Below are 11,164 nucleotides of genomic sequence, written 5' to 3' on the forward strand. Positions count from 1 at the left end.
AAAAATAGTCCTTATCTTTTCATTTTTTTCTGAGACGGAGTCTTGCTCTGTCACCCAGGCCCGGCTACTTTTTTGCATTTTTTAGTAGAGACGGGGTTTCACCGTGTTAGCCAGGTTGGTCTCAATCTCCTGACCTCGTGATCTGCCCGCCTTGGCTTCCAAAGTGCTAGGATTACAGGCGTGAGCCACCATGCCCGGCCAAAACAGTCCTTATCTTTTACTGATACATATTGGCATATTTACATATGAAATGACATCATTGTACAGGGAGGGAAGATAGGGATAAAGAAGGAACAAGACTGATCATGTGTTGATAATTGTTGAGATTGGCTGATGGATATATGGGAGTTCATTATAATATTATCTCTTTTGTATATTTAAAATTTTCCCATTATAAAAACTTTTAAAATAACAGTAAGAACTTACATTTGTGTTTTTTAAGCTTTGATTGCTCAAAATGTGCTTATATTAAATTATGTTATTGTTTTAAAGCAGGAATCTAGATTTCTCTAACACTTGAGATTAGAACTTTCTAGGGTCTACTCTTTAAATTGGCAAAGTAGGCACAATAATCTTAAACTACAGGTACTCAAACTTCAGTGGACATCAGAATCACTTGGAGAGATTGTTAAACTAGATTGCTGGGTCCTATCTCCAAAGTTTCTGATTCAGTAGGTTTTGGATGGGACCTAAGAATTTCCATTTCTAACAAGTTCCCAGATGATATTGATGCCACTAGCCCAGGACCCACATTGAAAATTGATTTAAAGGTCTAGTTGCTACTAGACTGCAGGGAACCTATAGATAGTCAATAAATACAATGAGTAGGTAAAATATTAGATAATAAACACATGTCTTCTCCTACAGATTTTGAGTTTCAAATCTGACTCATCTATAGTTTACTGTATTTAAAAGGACAGAACTTTCCCACGAACAAACGAGGGGACGAGGTTCCCTATTTAATACTCAGTAGGTTGTTTAAAGTTATACATATAAGAAAACAGAAAACAGATGAGCCCTTGCCTGAGATTGAGGATGTAAGGAAAACAGATTGCAAAGGATATAAGAAAACTTTTGAGGGAAATGTATCATATTGCTTGTAGGCGATGACTTCAAGGATGTATACATATGTCAAAACTCATCAAATTGTATACTTTAAATATACAGGGTTTATTATGTTATTATGTAAAAATTATACCTGCATACCTTTGTAAGAAATGTTAAACATACAAAAAGTATGTGATTTTACATTTTTATTAAGGATTCAACTAAGCAGTTAGAAATGTTTCAAGGAATGTAAGCTATGTTTTTTTTTCTTCATAAAGCTACAGAAGTTGTATGTATATCTTATTAAGAAAATAATACACTGGGGTTCTGAGGCTCTCCAGACTGTAGTGACTGTAAAGGCAGGGAATAATTTATTCTAGGTGCACATGAACCTTCACGTCTCTTTAAAATGGTCCAACTTCTTCTAATATGAGAGACCTTAAGGGTTCATCCCCAGCCATCTCTCCTACTTCTTCTGTTAAGTTTTTTCTTCCTTCTACACAGAACATTTTAAAGATGGGTGGCATAGCAGAGTGTCTTCTCTTGTGCAGACGTACAAGTTTCTCCATTTACAAACCAAGGGTAAAACTACCCACGACAAAGGATTGTTTTGCGGACTAAGTAAATAATTCTAAGTGCCTACCATCTCCTTAGAGGGAGCTCAGTAAATAGTTTCTTCCTGCTCAACCTGTTTCTGTAGGGGGGATAAAAAAGATACTGAAAATAACTACATATGTTTTCTGAAAAATTATTTGGTGTTTCAAATTAAGTCTTAATATTAGAAGATTAAATAGTTAAAAACTGTCATCAAATCACAAAGTTGCAGAAATTGACAGTTGTGCGTGTGTGTCTATGTGTGTCTGTGTCTGTGTGTGTGTGTGTGTGTGTGTTTAAGAAACTAATTTCTGAGCACAGCTTATTGTCTTAAGAGTTTAATGAAACTGCTTTATTTTGGTAATGATTATTACTTTCTACTCTGGCAGCTGCTAATAAATTAAATGCCCTAAATTGAATCAGAATAAGAAAAGGCAAACTGGTACTGCATATGCTAACGATGCTTATTCCCCTTAACAAAAAAGTGCCTTTGATGTGCTGGAAATTCTGTGTCCTCAAGCTTTCAAATAATGACACAATTGTCTTATAATTAGAGACAGCAATCAAAGATATGGAAACATAATACATGTTTTCTGACTTATTCTATTACCCTTGGGTATACTGGAGAATTTGCCCATATTATGAAAAGATTCTGGGCAAAGTTGGAAGAAAACAAAATAATGATTTCCTGGGGTTAAAAAAAGGGAGTCTATGGCCACTCCTCTTCTCCTCTGCCTAGTTTTTAATCTAATATTAGAATTATTCCTGAGTCCCCATTTTCAGAATATACTAAATACAGTGTATTCAATTTTTTTTTTTTTTTTTGAGATAGGGTCTCGCTGTGTCACTCAGGCTAGAGTGCACTGGCACAATCAGAGCTCACTATAACCTTGAACTCCTGGGCTCAAGCGATCCTTCCATCTCAGCCTCCCAAGTAGCTAGGACTACAGATGAACGCCACCATGCCCAGCTAACTTTTATTTTTTTGTTGAGATGGGGTCTCACTATGTTGCCCTGGCTGGTCTCAAACTACTGGCCTCAAGCGATCCTCCAGCCTCAGCCCAAATTTTTTCACTTTTTTGTTTATTTTGAGACAGGGTCTGGCTCTGTTGCCCAGGCTGGAATACAGTGGTGCAATCTCAGCTCACTGCAATCTCTACCTCCTGGGCTCAAGTGGATTCTCCTGCCTCAGCCTCCTGAGTAACTGAGACTACAGGCACATGTCACGTGCCCAGCCAATTTTTGTATTTTTTTGTAAAGAAGGGGTTTCACTGTTTTGCCCAGGCTGGTCTCGAACTCCTATGCTTAGGTGATCCGCCTGCCTTGGCCTTCCACAGTGCTGGGAATACAGGCGCAAGCCACCATGCCTGGCCCCCAGTTTTTTTTTAAACATAGTTTCATTACCGATTGACTAAAAAATTCCAAACCAGAATTCATTGTGGCTACAGCTTAATCATTTACATAGTAAATATAAATTACTAACTTACCTGGACGATTACTTCTATGTTATGTATCCCACTACTATAGTTTCTAGGATTCCACTTCAGTACGAAAATGGGACCAGACACATGAACAGCCTGGCCTAAATGAACTCCATCAATCTTAACTGTGACAGAAGTAATGGAGGATAAGGAAAAGGCCAAAACTCTAAAATGAGAGCATATATAAAACACATGGTTTGAGGTTTGTCATTGTTTTTGTAAAGGAGAAAAACCTTATTGTAACTTGCAAATATATACATATAGGCAGAACCATCATATTGTACAACTGCAGAAGCCACTATTCATATGATCTGGTTTCTTTCTGAATGGGGGCTTCTGGAGTTGGACAATTAGCAAAACTGAACTGGTAAGAAATTCGGAACTATTCTTTACTTTTAGAAAGAAAATCAATTTTCTTTTGACAAATATAGGTAAGGTAGATTCAAAGTTCTTTCTGAAGAAACTGCAGAAGTACTGATTTTTCTCTTAGGAAAATAATATAGGGTAGAAATCTCATTTTGTCAAGCCTACCATCTACTCATTTGGTACCAGGGTATCTGTCCCAAAGAAACAGGGTTATAACCAGGACTAGGCTACCAAGCCCTTTCAGAGAGTATGACACCTAAACCTGATATCCAGCTCCCACCAAAAAACCTAACTGACACATGTGCATTCCATTTCATTAGTGATAAAAAAAAAATGTAAACATCTTGGTACCATTTTTTACAAGTTAATTAGTAAATACTTTTTCAAGCATAATATCCAATAATAATAAGAGTACTGTGAATTTGGCACTCATATATTGCTTGGTAATATTATAAATTAGCATCTGTTGTTGAAAGTAATTGGATACCTGATACACTGCTGGTGGGAGTATAAAATGGTGCAGCCACCATGGAAAACAGTATGGCAGCTCCTTAAAAAATTAAACAGATAATTACCATATGATCCAGCAATTCCATTTCTGGATATATATCTAAAAGAAGTGACAGCAGGGACTTGAACAGATATCTGTACACCCATATTCATAGAAGCATTATTCAACATAGCCAAAAGGTAGAAGCAACCCAAGTGTCCACTGAACACATAAACAAAATGTGGTGTGTGTGTGTATATATGTGTATGTGTGTGTATACATATATACACACACACAATGTGCGATGGAATATTATTCAGCCTTTAAAAGGAAGGAAATTCTGACACATGCCGCCAACATGTATAAACCTTGAGGATATCATGTTAAATGAAAATAAGCCAGTCACAAAAGTATACATATTGAATGGTTCCACTTATGAGTTAGCTAGAGTAGTCAAATTCGTAGAGACAGAAAGTAGATTGGTGGCTGCCAGAGTCTGTGGGAGAGGGAAGAATGGGAAGTTATTGTTTAATGGGTAAAAATTTCAGTTTTAGAAAATGATAAATGTTCTGGAAATAGATAACATTTATCCATTTGTGGATAACCATTGTGATGGCTGCACAACAATGTAAACTTAAACTTAATGCTACTGAACTATACACTTAAAAATGGTTAAAATGGTACATTTTATGCTACGTGTACTTTGTTTAATCATGCTTACCATGATTAAAATAGTGATTTTAGCTCCAAAAAAAAGGGATTGGGCAATTTTATCAACAGTCATAAAAGAATTCAAACTCTTTCATCTAGAATCCCACTTCTAGAACTCTTTCTTAAAGAAATTATTCAAGTGAAGGAAGAATATATATGTACCAGATATTCATCCACAAATAAGAAAAAACTTAAAAGTTCACCAGTGAGACATGAAAATGGTTAGAAAAACTGTGGTACATTCTTTGTGTTGAAAGAAAACAAATCAGGAATTAGAATAGATGTGCCTTATGATTATAATTATATAAAAACATGCTTAAGAGAGAACGCCTGAGAAGAAATTCTCAGAAGTGTTAATAATAGTTCTGTTAGAAGTGGAGAAAACATACTTAAAATCCCATTACCCTGTTTTCCAAAGGCTGTTCTGTCATATTACTTTTCAAAAAAACTGTAAAAGTATATTTTTAAAAGTGCCCTTACACTTGAAAGAAGTTATATGTCTCTTTGCAAAAAGAATGTTAATGTCCCATTAGGATTCCATTAATCTATATACTCAAATTCACGGCTGGGCATGGTGGTTCAAGCCTGTAATCCCAGCACTTTGGGAGGCAGAGGAGGGTGGATCCCTTGAGGTCAGGAGTTCGAGACCAGCCTGGCCAACACAGTGAAACCCCTCTCTCTGCTAAAAATACAAAAATTAGCCAGGTTTGGTGGCATACACCTGTAATCTCAGCTACTCCAGAGGCTGAGGCATGAGAAAAGCTTGAACTCGGGAGGCGGTGGTTGCAGTGAGCCAAGATCAGGCCACTGCATTCCAGCCCAGGCAACAAAGCAAGACTCTGTCGAAATCAAAACAAAACAAAACAAATTCACTTGCCAACTGAATTTTCAATTCCATAAGGATTATATATGTATAGCTTTTGCTTTCTTAGAAGGCTACACAACAAAATGAAAACAAATTTGATATATAATGCAAATTTTAAAAAGCAGGCTATAAAGGAACGTGTGCATTATGCTTATAGCAATGTAAAAGCATGCAAATAAAAGGCTGGAATAAAATAAAACAAAATAATAATGTTAGAATTACAGATTTCTGAATGGTTTTAAAATTTCATCAGCTTAAAACATGATCTGCTTTTAACTTAATGGGAACAAAACACTAAGCAATCTATCTTTATATAATGTGTAGGTTGCTGTGAAAACTAAAATGGGGTGTCTTATAGCTTTCATACGACTTATCCTCCATCATTATCAAACTGAAAGAAAATTCTGAAAAATCACTACATACCTGATGTGTGTTGAGTGAAGAAGTCTTTCTAGTGGTTCATGTTTACCACAACTATAAAGGAGTGATTTAGGATTGGTGATAAGAATCACAGGCCATGTGCCAAAGATCAAATCTGCAAAGCTAAAGAGGTCATGATCAAAAGCAAAAATCCGGTACCTAGAGACCGATAATGATAAGGTAATTTAGTCACTTCACATTGTAAGAGGTCATGCAGGTACTATACAGAACAAATATAAAAATACATAACTAGGACTTTTTTACATGATGAATTTGAATACAGATTAAGTAATATTTTCTTTCTTTCTTCCCTTATCCCTATCACTTTGGCCTTCACATATGTCTGGCCTCTGATAACTGGCCTCTGACTGGGCAATGGATTCAACTGTGCTCTTGAACAACACCTGGTACATGGCATGTACTCTTTAATTTTTAAATGAATACTTGTTGAAGTAATTCATCTTATCCCTGTACTTTAAGACAACTTCGAACCTAAAACATTTATTATAACCCTAATACCTGACATTCTTCATCCCATCAACAATGCTACATAAAATACTAAGTAGCTGGGATTACAGGTGCCCGCCACTATGCCTGGCTATTTTTAGCAGAGACAGGGTTTCACCATGTTGGGCAGGAGTCTGGAACTTCTGACCTCACGTGATCCCCCTGCCTTGGCCTCCCAAAGTGCTGGGATTACAGGCGTAAGCCACTGCGCCTGGCCTTAAACATTTCTATAATTTCAAAGAAATTAAAGTTGTTTTCATTTTCCAAATGCAATAACAAAGGGTATAAAATATTCATTAAAGAATAACCAAAGTTTTATATCTTCTAACTTTTAGAATTAAAAAAAGAAATGATTCACTATGGCAGAAACACTAGTGCTCACCAAATACTCTACACATTCCCCTGCATTTCCCAGTCTCCCTGGTATCAGGTTGGGACCATGTGACTAGTTTTGGCCAATGGGCTGTGAACAGAAGTGACACATATCATGCCTGTGGTCCAGAGTACTTAAGAGTGGGTGAGTTCTCCCTGCTGTCTTCCCTGCCCTGGAACTGACATGTCAAAATAGGAATTTTAAGACAGATGAAGTCTGAATTACTGACTCACCCCATGGACAAGAGTTCTTCTGACTCATATTGAATTTACACAAATGAAAAACATTTGTGTTAAGCCACTGATATTTCTGGATTTATCTGCATCTACAATAAGGCCTAGCCTAATATTACCAATATACTGTTTTTAAAAATTCTTCTATTGTAACCAACACAATGTAAGTGTTTATAAGGGCACGTAAAGTTTAGGTCCTTTCAGTAAACTCCAGATAAAACCCCAAGATTGGAACACAGGAACGCTGGTGAAGACAGAAAGGAAATGGCTTCATAATTAACAACACAACTTGTAACTGGAGCACTTAGAAGAAATAAAGAAGCTGGTCAAGGCTTAGTAAGACTATCTCACAAAAGGCAATCATAGCCCAGCCCACAGCCTCACAGCCATGAACAGACAACTCTTCGCTCAAAGTAATTATAGTTGCCAAATAATTACAGGTTTCAAGCATAACTCATACAGTTTCTAAAAAGTCAACCAAAATGAGGAAGTACCTTTCAAGATGTAAAGTTCCTTTTTAATTAATGGAAGTAGTTAAAACAAAAGATAACATATTCAGCTCAACAAATCTTTGTTGAGTACCTATTATCTTAGAGCACAGGGTTTGTATAAATTAAATAACTGTAGTAGTTAAACAATAAGATGATACTCCTCAAAACTTGATAAACTATTTCACTTAAATACTTCTTTTAAAAAAGAAAAAAACATATATTTAACTATACTACATGCTTTTGATAAACATGTTTTCTGTTAGCCTTTAACCTTAAAAAAGTCAACTATCATCTATTTGAAGAACTTAAATCACTGCCATCTTGTAGCAGTAACCAGTATGGTAGATACAAAATTCAGGAGGAAAAAAAAGGCACTTCTAGTACTAGTATTTCTCAAACTGTGGTGCATAGACCACCCAGAGGGCTTTTAAAAAATGCAGTTTGGGCCAGGTGCCGTGGCTAACACCTGTAATCCTAGTACTTTGGGAGGCCAAGGCGGATAGATCACCTGAGGTCAGGAGTTCAAGACCAGCCTGGCCAACATGGTGAAACCCTGTCTCTACTAAAATACAAAAATTAGCCGGGCATGATGGTGGGTGCCTGTAATCTCAGCTACTAGGTAGGCTGAGACAGGAGAATCACTTGAGCCCAGGAGATGGTGGTTGCAATGAGCCAAGATCATGCCACGGCACTCCAGCCTGGGTGGCTGAATGTGACTCTGTCTCAAAAAAAAAAAAAACGTAGTTTGTTGGACCCTAATCCAGACCAACACAGTCAAAATCTCTAGAAGTAGTGCCTGAAAATTTTTATTTTTCATAAGCTCCTCCATAATTCTTGTGCGCACCAGAGTTTGAGTCCATTTCCTAATGGACATATCTTGAAAATCCAATGTAACATAGTGATAGTAAACACTCTGCTGTGACAAGGTTTCCACAAAATGACAAAGATTGCAGAGCCATATATTACTTTAAAGACAGAAATATCACAAGGTTTTCTTTAACTGTGATCACCCATGATATCAGCAAGAAAACTATCATTGCTTTGGCAAAACTTATGTGCATAAGTTTTATTCTGTGGGGAGGTTCCCTTACCTCCTATTATCCTTCCAGTCTCCCACCTCAAGTTCCAAAGTGCCCTGGAAGTGACGAGTGTGCAAAACAGGCATCAGTCCACCAAGTGTATGGAGGTGTCCACACAAATAAGCTATAGCCGAACTAACCAGTGAAAAATAAATGAAATAAATGAACAAAGATAACTTGTGAGGCCAAACTAATAAAAATGTCTTGCCAGAAAAGCAGAATAGGTACAGCAAAATAAAAAACTAAAAACAAATGAATTCTGATTTTGGAAGCTTGTCTCACCTCATTATTGACCGGATTCCTGGTGATGGAGAAAGAATAGTGGATGTTGTAAAGTGTCCAAACCAAATTGTATGGTTGCTCCGACTGCTTTCCTTGGCCAGTAATAAGAGCTCCTCCATCTTTTTCTGAAATGGGAGAAAAATGGAAGGATCTTAAATTAGGGCTCAGGCTAAAACCTAATGTCAACAGATTAGAAAACTCCTCTGAAGATGTATAATAATTATTATATGTGTCTAGACCTTAAACCTTACTAGTTAATGACCTCTATGGACCTCTGTAAGTTTCAAATGGTTTTCACATATATTATATTTCATTTGATCCTAAAAATAACTCTGCAATAGGTAGGGAAGATATCCTATTTTAATAGATAAGGAAATTGAGAAATAAAGAAGTCATCACTAATCTTTACAGCTTTGTATAACACATTACAATTAATAAAAAGGATACAGAAACTAAACTTCTAAAATAATATCATGGAAAGACTTCTACCTAAATGTTTATAACAGCTCTGATAATAGCCAAAAACTAGAAACCATCAACAAGTTGTAATACATCCACACAATGGAATACTACTCAGCAACAGAAAGGAAAGAACTAATGATACACACAATCATATGGATGGATCTCGGAAACATACTGAGCAAAAGAAGCCAGACCCAAGAGTACATACTCTATGATTTCATTTATACAAAATTGTAAAACAAACAAAACAAATCTATACTGATAGAAAACCAATCAGTGATTCCCTAGGAGGTAAAGACTATACAAGGAAGACAAGACTTTAGGATGATGGAAATGTTCTAGTCTTAACTGTGGTGACAGTTATACCAGTATATACATTTGTCAAAACTCTTCAAACACTTAAAATGAGAGTATTTTATAGTATTCAAATCATACCTCAAAAGCTGATTTCAAAAAATAACTGGTACATATGTAAATATGCATTAATATTATCTGTAAGGTGCTTACAGCAATACATTTCTGGGCTCTACCCCCAGGGTTTTTAATTTGGTAAGTCTGGGGCAAGGCCAGGGAATCTGCATTTTGTAACACTCCAGTTGGTTTTCATGTACATGATCCTTGAATTCTACCTTAAAAAACACTATACTAAGGAATGGGATTTAATGTAAGTTCATCAACCCTGACTAAAGACACTTGATAGATAGGAAACAAAATAGAACCCAATTAAATAAAATGCCTAAAGTAACGCAATGCATTTGACAATATTCTGTTCACTTGATTTCACATTCTTTCGAACTCTCGTCTAACTCTGAACCTCATAGTTCTAATTTAGCAAATTCTGTTCTTTATTATATTCATTTCTATACTGGTCTTATACCTTACCACTATATTTAATACTCTAAGAGTCTAAGAACTTGATCTTACCATGTTTGTATTCTTTCATATGAGCACCTATGTCTTACTTAGGGGCATACGCTTATTAAATAATGAGTTGGCATTTACTGTACCAAGAAATAATAAGAGGTTCTCAAATGAGACTTTCCACAGTTTAAATCCAGCAATCACCTAGTCTTGTCAAAATACTTGAAAATAAACGTATTGATTTCAATAGTTGTCCTTCTCTTCTTAAAATATAGACCAGCTGGGCACAGTGGCTCATGCCTGTAATCCCAGCACTTTGGGAGGCTGAGGCTGGTAGAACACTTGAGATCAGGAGTTCAAGACCACCCTGGCCAACATGGCGAAACCCCTCTCTAGTAAAATGCAAAATTAGCTGGGCGTGGTGGCACATGCCTGTAATCTTAGCTACCTGGGAGGCTGAGGCACAAGAATTGCTTGAGCCTGGGATGTGGAGGTTGTAGTGAGCTGAAATCACACCACCAGGCCGGGCGCGGTGGCTCAAGCCTGTAATCCCAGCACTTTGGGAGGCCGAAACGGGCGGATCACAAGGTCAGGAGATCGAGACCATCCTGGCTAATACGGTGAAACCCCGTCTCTACTAAACAATACAAAAAACTAGCCGGGCGACGAGGCGGGCGCCTGTAGTCTCAGCTACTTGGGAGGCGGAGGCAGGAGAATGGCGTAAACCTGGAAGGCGGAGCTTGCAGTGAGCTGAGATCCGGCCATTGCACTCCAGCCTGGGCGACAGAGCCAGACTCCGTCTCAAAAAAAAAAAAATCACACCACCATACTCCAGCCTGGGCGACAGAGCAAAACTCCGTCTCAAAAAAAAAAAAAAAAAAAAAAAAAAAAACAAGTTAAAA

This window comes from Rhinopithecus bieti, unplaced genomic scaffold (genome assembly GCF_001698545.2).
Source record: "Rhinopithecus bieti isolate Rb0 unplaced genomic scaffold, ASM169854v2 scaffold_495, whole genome shotgun sequence".
NCBI classification, from domain to species: domain Eukaryota; kingdom Metazoa; phylum Chordata; class Mammalia; order Primates; family Cercopithecidae; genus Rhinopithecus; species Rhinopithecus bieti.